Source organism: Pan troglodytes, chromosome 6, assembly GCF_028858775.2.
Source record: "Pan troglodytes isolate AG18354 chromosome 6, NHGRI_mPanTro3-v2.0_pri, whole genome shotgun sequence".
Taxonomy (NCBI): domain Eukaryota; kingdom Metazoa; phylum Chordata; class Mammalia; order Primates; family Hominidae; genus Pan; species Pan troglodytes.
In genome coordinates, this window is record NC_072404.2 from 86,786,193 (window position 1) to 86,798,761 (window position 12,569).

The window sequence follows — 12,569 nt, forward strand, 5'->3', positions numbered from 1 at the left end:
TTGTTTTGTTTTGTTTTTGAAAACAGTCTTGCTCTGTCACCCAGGCTGGAGTGCAGTGCAGTGGCGGGATCTCAGCTCATGGCAACATCTGCCTCTGAGGTTCAAATGATTCTTGTGCCTCAGTCTCCCCAGTAGCTGGGATTACGGGCGCACCCCACCAGGCCCGGCTAATTTTTGTATTTTTAGTAGAGATGGGGTTTTGCCATGTTGGCCAGGCTGATCTCAAACTCCTGGCTTCAAGTGATCTGCCTGCCTCGGCCTCCCAAAATGCTGGGATTACGGGCCTGAGCCACCGCGCCCGGCAGAACCAGCTTTTATTTAATGAAACTGAATAATGCGTATTCATCAATATATCGATAACTGGAATTAAGATTTGCAAGGACCACTGCAACGACAATATATATTCTTGCAACTATACTTCTCCTTGCTCAAAAAGCTTTATAGGCTTTCAAAATGAATGCCTGTAACATCCCTCTGAGGTAAATGAGGAGCAGGTGTAATTATCTTCTCTTCACAGATGGACAGGCAGACACAAAGGAATGGACTGAATCAGCCAGGAAGGGAATCAAGCTAAGGACCTAAATAATTCTAATACAATCTGCCTGTCTTGTCAGTGCTGCTTTCCTTCGATGCATGAAAATCTGTATTGTGGGAAACTCTGAAGGTATTGTTTTTGTATTCTTTAGTGATGTAAGAAACAAAACTCCACACAGACACCTAAAGAGAGGAAGTGATGGGACTGGTAAATATGGGTGGCAGCAGGGCAAGTCTATAAAAATCAAATTTAATTTTGCTGGATAATATGATCAAGGCCCTTCAATGCTGGATTCCATCAGCATCTGATCAGCCAGTAGCATGCTGCTATTTACATAAAAGCACACAGAGAAGGGGTAATATTAAACTAATAGACATTATCGTATGGCTACAAACCTCTAAAAGTATTCAACATTTGGGAAGTACTAAGCAACTGGAAATTTTTTCAATGACAATAGTTTTCAGTGCAACAGGCTTAGAAATCTACTGTCTCTGGCCAGAAGCCAGATTGCTGACACAAAACAGCAGAGCCACAGACCCCAGGGAGAGGAGAATAACAGTAGCCCCAAAACTGGCACTACTAACCCTGTTTCATATTATGCTGTTTTGTTAAGAAGAAATTCATACTACAAAAACAGGGTCGTTTAGGAATTATACATTTTAATGATCTCACCTTTTAAGCAATGGACACATTGACAGGATCATCAACCAGAAGGCCTGGAAGAGTCTCCACACTGCTGCCTTCCGCGTGGCCCCTCCGCATACCCCAGCATCTGAGGTCATCTGGCAGCAAAATCCCCAGCTTACCAGAGACCTCATTATTCCTGTCCCTCAGACACAGTTACCTCCTCAAGGCCAGCGACCTCCATGAAAGCTCTCCTGCCCAGATGCCTCCATCCCAGAGGTCGTGAGACTGCAGGAAATGAAAGGCTGCAGCAGGGAGAGGCCTCAAACTACAATGGTTTGGGGTTTTCCTTTTCTATAATACTGTTCTTTACCAAGTGGAGTACATTTTGAAGTGCAGAATTCAATTCAAGGATAGAACAGAAATACACAAAGTTCTCGAGAGAGCCAGAGATTATAATATGGGTAAACTGCCATTCTAAAAGGTACTAGGGTCCAGGCATGGTGGCTCATGCCTGTAATCCCAACACTTTGGGAGGCCGAGGTGGGTGGATCACTTGAATCCAGGAGTTTGAGACCAGCCTGGGCAATATGGTGAAACCCCATCTCTATAAAACTACAATAAATGAGCCTAGCCGGGTGGTGCACACCCGTAGTCCCAGCTACTCGGGAGGCTGAGGTGGGAGGATCGCTTGAGCCTGGGAGACAGAGGTGGCAGTGAGCCCAGATCATGCCACTGCACTCCAGCCTGGGCAAAAGAGTGAGACCCTGTCTCAAAAATTAAAAATTAAAAAATAATCAAAAGTATTACCCTTAAAATTCAAACAATAAAAATAAAGGAAGGGTCTTATCTATACAGTTCCTTCTAATATTTTGAGGTGGATAAGGTAACATAATACATATACAACTACCTACGAAGACTGATTATGTAAAGATATAAATAGGTATTTAAAGGGAGAGTTACAGTTCTAATAAAATAAAACTTACAGCTTAATCAGACACATCTGATGTTATACTTAGTTGTTGTGTTACATGGTAAGAAGATACAGCAGTAAGGAGATCACTGAAATGACTGGAATTAGGGCTATTTTACACTGCCTTAGGTTTTTTCAGGAGTTTTGTTGTTGTTGTTACCTTGATAGTTGAGAATCTTTACACCAGCAATATTATTAGTCCATCAATCAATATTACCAGCTTTCCATAATACCATAAATTTTTTTGATGATCATCATTCACACAGATATATTCACATTGAGGGGGAAGAAAACAGGGCTGAATCCAATTTCTTCTTACCCAGAGATTTCCTTGTTCCTCCCCCACAACTTCTGCCCATGTACCTCATGGGTCTTCATTCTGCCAGCTCTCACTATGTACATTAGCAATTTTTCTTAAAGTTGTCAGGTCAAAAAAAATCATCTAAAGAAAAAACAGGCTGGGCACGGTGGCTCACGCCTGTAATTCCAACACTTTGGGAGGCCCAGGCGGGCAGATCACGAGGTGAAGAGATTGAGACCAGCCTGGCCAATATGGTGAAACCCCGTCTCTACTAAAAATACAAAAATTAGCTGGGCGTGGTGGCATGCGCCTGTAGTCCCAGCCACTCGGGAGGCTGAGGCAGGAGAATCACTTGAATCTGGGAGGTGGAGGTTGCAGTGAGCCGAGATCATGCCACTGCACTCCAGCCTGGCGACAGAGTGGGACACCGTCTCAAAAAAAAAAGTAAAGAAAAAACAAACAAAAAACTTTCAGGGCCATTCAATTAGCTAAATCAGAATATCCAAGGGAAAAGCTTAGAGAATCTGTATATTTAACAAGCAGCACAGGTAATTCTTATTAAGTGAGTTCAGGCAATACTGTACTATAGGGTCCGTATTTTCTGAGTCAAAATCAGAGCTCGCGTATTTTTTTAAACTAGTTAGTGAACTTATTTACAAAACAGTCTCCTAAGATATACTTACCTCAAATACTTTTATAAATAAGATGGAATACAAATAAATGGTTTAAAGATGATAGATATTAAATTGCATTTTGGCATATTTTATAAAACTTCTTTTTTTTCCCAAAAGAAGAAGATGGCTTTACCTGAAATGAGAACCATCTTGAATGTATAGCCCCTTTCTGGCCAGGAGTTCTGAAGTGGCGGGGATCAATGCTCAGAACTCCCCAGGGGAGCTGGGTACTAGTAGGTGAGACAGTCAATCCTGAGCAAGGGGGTGCGGGGCGGGGAGCGTGACGGGGAAGAGCAGGCCAAAACGGTGGCACAGAAAAAAGGAAAGGAGAATAAAAACAGATTGGATCCCAGACATCTGAGAGGGAAAGGGATAAAACATGTCAAAATTAAGGAAGGGGCTAAGACTGTGTTGGTGGTGCTGCAATCACCACTAGGTATTCACCACCTTCCACAGAATATACACTCTGAAGCTGTGACTACTGTCGTTTATCCAGTATACCCTTTGGATACAAAATAGGGTTAGAGAAGACAAACACCATGTCTTCAGTTTCTTAAGTCCCTTCCCTAAAAACAACCAAAGAAGATTTATTTTTAAAGTCACCTAAGATATAATTGGCTGTAAAAACAGCAAGATGGACTATGCCCAAAGAAATATACATTCCCCTAGGAAGGAAGAAAGTATTATTTATTATGTACTTGTTCTATGTTAAATACTGTGGAAGGTACTCTGATGTGTGGGTCTGATATTCATTCCACAAATTCTTCTCAAGGATCTGTCGGGTGCTAAGCACTGGATTAGGAGCTAAGAATATAGAACAAAAAAAGGATGGTCTGTGCCTTCATGAAACTTACAATCTAGGGAAGACAGACATTTAAAATAAACATATATGAGATCTCAAGCGGCAATAAAAAATAAAAATAACTAACATAAACACATAAATGTGAGTGGTGTGGTGGGTTTAAAATGTATAGCCATATCCCAGATGTGCTGGAATATACTTTTAACTTTTCTGATGGCATTCAACTTAACTCTTGCATCCCCTTTCTGCTAATGAAAGGAAAATTAACTCAGTCTTGTCATTTGAAGATAACTTAGCCTCTTTCAGTATAAAATGAGTAAGTATTCAAAGTTCTCCTCTTCCTTCTTCTGTTTCCCTTTTTCGGGAGGATGGCCCAATTTCCTCTAGAAAGCCTTAACTATCCTCCAGCGTCAGGGCACAAGGGGCGTCTATGGTGTGGTTGTCCACATGGCCCTTGCTGGGTCACATACGTGCATCAGCTGAGGTGCAGTTTATCACAAGTGGTATCTGGCATTCACTGCTGGTGTTCATGGTCCCTGCCATTGCTTCCAGCCCCAAAGTCCACACACGCCATCTTTCCTCGTTCCATGGACACCTTGGCATTTTTCCACTACCCTCAAATCCCTCAGGACTCAGAACCTTTCAACAATTTCCCCACACTATCCTGGAATGTGCAGGGTTCTGTAACGCTGTCCTCGGCCCATCTGCATTTCAAACTTGAGATGTTCCTAAATAAGTGCGGTTATTACAGTTACCTCCTTTGGTTTTGCCCCAACAGGAAACAGGGTGCTGGGGGCTTCTCTTCAGTATCTACTAGCATCTGTACTCTCACCTTTTCTGAATCTCTTCTTCCTATCTATTTGGAGGACTGACCACACTGTTAATACAACAAGCCTATGAAATGAAGAAATAGCCCAAACCTCAGTTAAGGGTGAGAATCAAGTAAAGAACGGCATACATATGGGATAACCTTTGCCCAGGAACCTAGTTCTTCTTCCCAGGGGAGGAGAAAAGGGGAAGGAAGAATTGAATTTGACTTGGTGCTTAGTCACAAGAGAAAAAGTTCCCATCTGGAAATGAATATCACAAATTGTCAAATGTATATTTTCCTATTCCCAGCTGGAAACCATGCTTGTGGTTTTATACAGAACTCCCTTGTGCTCAAAGTTACATTCATGCACTCCTGACTTTTCTAACTATAAAAATGTCAAAGTCTGCTACAGTTTCATCCTGACAATTGCTGGGAAGGAAAAGTAGCGGGTATTCTGAAAAGATACAGCAAGAGGTCCAATTTAGATTAGAGAACAGGAAGGGATTGGGGCAAGAGAGACAAACTTTCTCAGCCTGATAGCAGCTAACCCAGTCACAGCGCCCACAGGCAGCTGGGATCCACCAGAAATGCTGGTTTCTCTGACTTCCAGTTGTTATCATTAGTGTCCAAAATTAACCAGCAAAATTAAATGAAATCTGATAATAATATGCATGAACATTTCCTTTAATGTTTCAAGCTGGCTTGTAACTACACCATGGGCATGAAAGCAGCAAAATCCAGACTGCAAAGAAAGCTACAGCTCAAAAATCTGTTTTCTTCAACAAATAAATTACAAGGAGAATACAGAGAGAGAAGTAACATGTAGATCAAGGAGAAATCATCACAATGTGTGGCACTGGAGGCTGATTTTCTTTAAAGTAACTTTAAAAGTTGGTGTTTTTAAAACAATGGGAAAATTGAATACTGATGGCCTATTTGATGATTGTATGGAATTTGCATTACAATTTTGGGTATGATAATTAATCTCGTGGTTTTTTCTGAAAGTTTTTTAAATCTTCTAGACAAATATGCTTCAACGACAAGGCACGGTGCCTCACGCCTGTAATCCTAGCACTTTGAGAGGCTAAGGTGGGCGGATCGCTTGAGCTCAGAGTTCGAGACCAGCCTGGCCAACATGGTGAAACCCCGTCTCTACTAAAAATACAAAATTAGCCGGGTGTGGTGGCGGGCGCCTGTAGTCCCAGCTACTCAGGAGGCTGAGGCAGGAGAATGGCGTGAACCCGGGAGGCGGAGCTTGCAGTGAGCCGAGATCCCGCCACTGCACTCGGGCAACAGAGCCAGACTCTGTCTCAAAACAAACAAACAAACAAACAACAACAACAAAAAAAACAAATATTAGGCCGGGTGCGGTGGCTCACGCCTGTAATCCTAGCACTTTGGGAGGCCAAGGTGGGCGGATTGCCTGAGCACAGGAGTTTGAGACCAGCCTGGGCAACAACGGTGAAACCCTCTCTCTCCTAAAATACAAAAAATTAGCCAGGCCTGGCGGCGTGCGCCTGGAGTCCCAGCTACTCGGGAGGCTGAGGCAGGAGAATCACTTCAAACCAGGAGACGGAGGTTGCAGTGAGCCAAGATCATGCCACTACACTGCAGCCTGGGCGACAGAGCGAGACTCCGTCTCAAAAAAAAAAAAAAAAAAAAAAAAAAAAAAAAAAATTACAAATATTAGCCTTCACTGTGGCGGGCGCCTGTAATCCCAGCTACTCAGCAGGCTGAAGCAAGAGAATCGCTTGAACCTGGGAGGCGGAGGTTGCCCTGAGCGGAGATCGGCCGAGATCACACCACTGCACTCCTGCCTGGGCGACAGAGCAAGACTCTGTCTCAAAAAAAAAAAAAAAAAAAAAAGAGAGAGAGAGAGAGAATATGCTTCAAATATGTAAACAGGAAATGATATGATGTCTGTAAGTTGCATCAACATAATACCAATGACAGAGTGGATGAGGGGATGGACAGGAGAGGATTGGCCTCAGGTTGATGGATATTGGGGCTGAGTGGTGGCTACATAGGAATTAATTGTGCTATTCTATCTACTTTTCTGTGTATTTAAAATCCACCACAATTAAAAATTAAAAAACGAAAGAAACAAAAATAAAATCTGCCTTGTAATTCTCCTCTTCATACATGACTATGTGAACAGACAAGTACCACCAGGCACAGTGTGTCAGTGGAAAATAGTTGTCATTCTTCTTTATGACTGTGTATTAATATATACACACATTTGCATTTAGTCTTACATACACTTACTGCCTGTCATCAGTCCAGTGTCATTCAACGGACCTAGGTTCCTGGGTTCCACTTTGCTGCTTCCATATTTGTGTGTCTTCAAGCATGTAGTTCATGTTTCTCACTTTGAACTCCAAATGGTGACGTTGTTGCTTTTAGGGTGGTATTGGGAGAACTGGTGATGGAACATTTAAAATAGTTTAGCATTATGCAGTATAATAGAAGGATGTTAGGGACTAGGGCTTGTTCAAGATCTGTTATTAGTCCTGGCTCAGCCATTGGTCGGTCATGGGAAGGTGCAAGTTGGACAGCTCCTTTAACTTGGTTAGTTCTCAGTTTCTTTACCTGTAAATAAAGTGCTGAGCCTGCTCTCCAAGGTGCTTTAGGCTCCAGTACTCCATGATTCATTAAATTTTATTACAGAATATTATAAAAGCTTATCATATAAAATATATTGCTTTTTTGCTCATAAAGGAGAGCATGGTATATACATATAGATAGATAGATAGCCTGAACAGCATAAGTTAAATATATTCTTTTTTTGTTTTTGTTTTGGTAGAAAGTGATTCTTAGTCTTCTATAAATAAAGAAAACAGAATAAATAATATTTAACAGCAAATGACAATAAAAGTTAAGTTCATATCACATTGTAAGCTAATCAGGGTTATGACTAGGGTTTCAAGACTGTGAAATTATATGGGAACATAGAAATTAAATTACTCTTATTAATATCCATAAACACTAGAAAAAGTTCAAGGAAACATTTTTTAAAATAAACTAACAACATAATGGTTAAAACTGAAAGAAATGATGATAGCAGCATTAACAATATTAATAATTGTGGTAGCAAATTTTTATTTCACTCTTGCTGTAATATAGTAAGCACTATTTTAAGCAGTTTGCATACATTCAACTTGTTTAATTTTCATAACGATCTTAGGAGTGGTTATTATTATTTTCCTCATCTCTAAAGTGACGACCCTTGCCCAAAGTTATAGAGTCGGTTTACCTGCAGGGTGTTCTGTGAGTATCAGATAATATTTGTGAAATAGTGTATATGAAAATGCTTTGTAAGCTGGACATGGTGGCACGTGCCTGTAGTCCCAGCTTCTTGGGAGGCTAAGGCAGGAGGATCACTTGAGGCCAGGAGTTTGAGGCCGTCATGAGCTATGATCGAATCTGTGAATGGCCACTGCAGTCCAGCCTAGGCAACATAGCAAGACCATGTCCCTTAAAAAAAAATGCTTTGTAAAGTGTTAAATGCCAAACGTGTTAATTAGCATTATTAGAATTAGAGGGAAGATTAAATGTTTTAAATATGTTTAATAATGTAAGAAGAAAAAATAAAATATTTTTAAAACATTGGAAAATCTCATTGCAAAAAGAGACAAGACATGCCTAATGAAATAATAGACTAGGCAATGATCATCAGTGGCAGCCAAGGCAACTAGGCGAAAAGCCAAAGGCAAACTTTATAATGAATGCATCTGGTAAAAACTCTTAAACCCACTAATAAATGTTAACATCAAAAAGAGAGATAACCAGACATTATGCCTTCTGGTGGAGATACGCAACCCCACCCTTTGATGAAAAACCAAAACCTGAATCTGATCAAGATCCTAGACCTATCTCTAGTTTGCAGGAAATACTGGGGACAGAAGTACATGAAACTGTTGCACAAACCAGAAGAAAAGAATCAGCCAAATCCAGAGAATGAGAATCATTATAGGACAAATGTCCTTGTTTCTTCAACAGATAAATTCCAAGGGGGAAAAAAGGAGCAGAGAAAAGACTTGTTGTTTTAAAAATATTTAAGAGGAATGTCTAAAATGTATTGTGTGTATCCCTTGTTTGTATCTTTTCATTTTTAAGTTTCTTAATGGTGTTTTCTGAGTATTGTAAGCCACTTTATTGGGGGTATGACTGGCATATGAAACGCTGTACATAATTAACGTATATACCTTGATGAGCCTGGAGATAAGTACACATCTGTGAAACCATCACCACAACCTATGCCATACATATATCCATCACCTCCAAAAGTTTCCTCCTGCCTTCTTTATTTTTTTATTTAGAGTGTGTGAGTGTGTGTGTGTGTGATAAAAACACGTAGACCTTGTTTGGATCTTGATTTGAACAAACCAATTGTTTTAAAAACTATGGGAAATTTAAGTGCTAACTGGATTATTTAGTGATACTAAGGAATTATTGTTATTTTAAAATGAGATATAGCATTGTGGGGTATTTTTGGACAAGGCCTTACCTTGTCCAAAGGTCTGGTGTTACAGACATATTTACATATGAAATAATATATTTGTGTTAAGCTTCAAGAAATTTAGTGTGGGAGGGAAGTGAGTATATAGATTTTAAAAGACTGGGCATGGGCCAATTATTGTTAAAGCTAGGTAATATGTACATGAGATTTCATTATAATACCCTGTCCATTTTCATATATATGTTAATTTTTCTATAATAAAAAGACAAGAATATAAAGACAAACAAGATGAAATGGTTAAAAATAGTCCATAGAAGCAGAAAATAATATTATTATTTTGAAATTGAAGATACTCCAGCTAAATTTCACTTTCTGTAGGTGAAGTGAGAAATTGCATTGCAAAGTACTGTTTTAAAAAAGACAGAACCATTAGGGATTTGTCAACTTTGTTTCCCTTTCTGTGTTTAATTTAGGAATTAAGAATTTTTTTAAAAAGTCTACATAAATCTACTATTTAACAAAGACATTTCCTGAGCACACACTAAATGCCAGACTCTTGTCTTACTGTATATATTTGAGGAATTTTAGTTACAGTGTGAAATCCAGCTGGAGATGCCAAGACAACACCCACAAAGCAATTAGAAATCAGAACAGGACAACATTGTAACAAAGCTAGCTACTCCCCAGATTTGTGCTTCTCTTCCATAGAGAAGAGTAGTTCCAGGGATATAGACACCCAGCCAAGGGGTACATTTCCCAGCACAAGGTGGAGCCCTGTGCCTAGTTCTCACCAGCGGAAGTGTTATGACATGCCACTTCTGGACGGAGGTGGCAAAGAAGCAGATAGACTGTCCCTTCTTTCCAACATTCAGCAAATACCAATGCCTAAGGCAACTCTGGGAGCTTTGTGTTGAAGATGGCAAAGCCTCCATCACCCTGAGTCTCTAAACGGCTGCAAAAAGCACAGCGCTCCTTTTCCCCATCCCTGCCCCCAAAGCATCATGAATTATACACTCTCACCTGTGATCAGCAAGTATAACTTCTACGGTGTTAGGCCACTGAAATTTTGGGGTTTTATCTCTTATAGAGGTTAGTTCATGTATCAATTGCTAAGTGGGATGTTACAGTGTATATTTGGAGATTAAGAAATCACTGTAATCACAAAATGTTTCAGGGGGAAGGTGGAGCTTGAGCCGGAATTTTTTTTTTTTTTTTTTGAGACAGGGTCTTGCTCTGTCACCCAGGCTGGAGTGCAGTGGTGCAAACTTGGCTCAGCTCACTGCAGCCTCTGCCTTCCGGGTTCAAGCGATTCTCATGCCTCAGCCTCCTGAGTAGCTGGGACTACAGGCGTGCACCACCATGCTCAGCTAAGTTTTGTATTTTTAGTAGAGACTGGGTTTCGCCATGTTGCCCAGGCCGGTCTCAAACTTCAGACCTCAAGTGATCTGCCCACCTCAGCCTCCCAAAGTGCTGGGATTACAGGCATGAGCTGGCACCCCTGGCCTTGAGCTGGATTTTGAACAATGAGTTGAAAGTGACTAAATGGAGAGGATGGGGAGTGAGTGGGTACCAGGATAAGGAACCAACATAAGAACCACAGCACTAATTCACATGCAGCTAGAGGAGAGTGAGACCATCTTGATGAGTAGATGCAGTTGGGGAACAAGGGAAATAAGGATGAAGAGGCAGGATGGAATCAGAGCATGGAGATCCTTGATAATTCAGGATCTGATTCAATGACGACCACTTCTGAATTAAAAGGATGAAGCTTCTGGAGTAAAAGGATGATTTATGAAAGGTCTGTATTAGCAAAATCAGTGAGACAAAATAAAGGAGATGGACCGGAGAGAAAAAAGATTAGGCTACATGACTAGCTAAGAGGATGTCGCAACAATCCAGTTCTGATATAATTAGAGACCACATTGGCAAACTCAGTAGAAAGGAAGGGTGAATGTAATCATCATCTTAAAGAACAAATCCACAGGGATTGACAGCAGAGAAAAAAACATGAACTCAAACATTTATTAAACCAGAAGTATGTCTAGTTCTAACACTCAAAATTGTGAGTTCTATTATTTGGGGTATTATTTAATCTCATTGAGTTTGTGTCTTCTGTCAAATGAGAGGAAAGAACCAAATGACCCAAAAGTTCTTTTCACCTGTGAAAGTCTATGGCTGTAAAGTCATGAGTTAAAAAAAAAAAAAAAAGTAAATGACATATTCAGTAGGAGGAGGCAAAGAAGGGGGAGTATACTAATGTATGACTGAAACATACTCTATTTGAACTAGAACTGGTCCTCTATACTGGATGTTTGAATTGTTACTAATCTTTTGTATTACAAACAATGTAGCAATGAATGATGGGAAAGTACTTTAACTTTCCTAGATTTTCAATTACACCTGGTTTTAAGAACTAAGTCCTGGGCTGTGCAAGGTGGCTCACACGTGTAATCCTAGCACTTTGGGAGACCAAGGCAAGAAGATTGCTTGAGCCCAGGAGTTAAGAGGCCAGCTTGGTTAATACAGTGAGACCCCATCTCTACAAAAAACACAAAAAATTGGCCAGGCATTGTGGCATGTGCCTGTAGCCCCAGCTACCCGGCAGGCTGAGATGGAAGGATCACCTGACCCTGGGAAGTCGAGGCTGCAGTGAACTGTGATCTGTGGGTGACAGAGTGAGACCCTGTCTCAAAACAAAAATTAAAACTAAAACTAAAAACTAAACCCCGAATATGATAACTTGCCACAACAGTTACACTAGATGCAGTATTAATTCCCTCTTAGAGATGAAGATAACTAAAGTTTATTTCCTAATTATAAAGATTTAAAAATGTGAAAGTATTTGGGGGAAAAATGAAGACTTTGCAAATATAAAGTATTAACATCAACTTTGTTATTACCATCAAGCACAGGTAACACTGGCTACTTTTTTCCCTAGATAACTATGTATAAAGTAGCATTAAAATGTGTTTTGGGGTGGGCACAGTGGCTCATTCCTATAATCCCAGCACATTTGGAGGCCGAGGCAAGTGGATCGCTTGAGCCCATGAGTTTGAGACCAGCCTGTACAACATACCAAAACTCTGTCTCCACCGAAAAAAAAAAAAAAAAAAAAAAGCACAAATTAGGCGAGCATGGTGGCATGCACCTGTAGTCCCAGCTACTCAGAAGGCTGAAGTGGGAGGATCGCTTGACCCCAGGAGGTTGAGGCTGCAGTGGGCTGAGATCACACCACTGCACTTCAGCCTGGGTGACAGCAAGACCCTGTCTCAAAAAAAAAAAAAAAACTTTAGTTTTCTGTTTTACAATTACTCTTAGGCTTGTTTCATTTTGTATTACTTTATAAACAGACCCCTAGATGAAACTGTTAGTAAACTAAGAAAGTGAGCA